Below are 1,134 nucleotides of genomic sequence, written 5' to 3' on the forward strand. Positions count from 1 at the left end.
AATACATAATATTCTATTCTTATATGTATTGTAATATAATTATTTGTAACCAATTCCGAGAGATGTTCATCTAGACTGGTTTCTGTTTAAAATATTCCTGGAGTAAAATCATGAGACCTAAGGTTTGGTATATGACTATTTTAAAAAATAATGAACCTGATAGATAAGAAAGAGTACCTTCTTGTTTTGTTTTTATTTTTTTTATTATTAGTGATTCTTTTCTTAATTTTAGCTTGTGTTTATCAAGTGTATCTATCATATTATTTATTATAACATTTACAGCAACTCTAGAAGGTCCTCCTCATGTCATTGATCTGTAGCTCTTCAAGTACAAATCCAATATTAATTTTAAATGCTGTTTACTTGGATAGAAATTATCTAGATTGCTAGTTATACATATTTCAAGGCCTATCATTTGGAATTTATGATTCTATATATCTCCAAGTGTCTAAGGAATTTGTACTTTTACTATATTCTCCTGGTAATTGTTTCCTCTACACACCAGTCTGTCATATGCAAATAATTTCTATCTAAACCTGTTTTTTTTACTCCAGATATTTCTGCAGAATGTTGAAGTTTTAATGAGGGTGATTTTAGAAATATTTCAATAAAATACTTCAGTTTTGTACTGTAAAATAGTTTCATAAGGGCTTTGAATTTCTTCAAGTTAACATATCCATTCATTATTTATTTTATTATTTTTAAAACTTTTATTCAAATATTAATCTTAGCATAATATAGCAGTTTTAAAATTTTTGTAAATGAAATACTAATTGCAAGTTTTAAAAGCTTTTGGCTGAAGTATTTTAATTTCTCCGTATTTGAGACTCTTACTGAAGATTATGACAAATATTATACATTACAATGAAATTGATAATATATGTCAGTGTGAGTGTGTGTGTTTGATAGCTACAGTTTATTCAAAAGTTAGTTCATGTTGGGGTGAAGGAGACGGTAGTAAAATTAGGCAATGAAAACAATCTTTCCCCCAACATTTTACATTTGACAATGTTTTGGGATTCTAGGGCTATAGAAAAATTATCACCCATGGTATAATTTAATACTTCCTCAGTCACAACTAACCAGTGTAGAGTATTTATGTGTAACACATTTGCACTCCTTTCAGCTTAAATA

This window comes from Propithecus coquereli, unplaced genomic scaffold (genome assembly GCF_000956105.1).
Source record: "Propithecus coquereli isolate 6110/MARCELLA unplaced genomic scaffold, Pcoq_1.0 Scaffold219, whole genome shotgun sequence".
In the NCBI taxonomy this organism is placed as follows: Eukaryota; Metazoa; Chordata; class Mammalia; order Primates; family Indriidae; genus Propithecus; species Propithecus coquereli.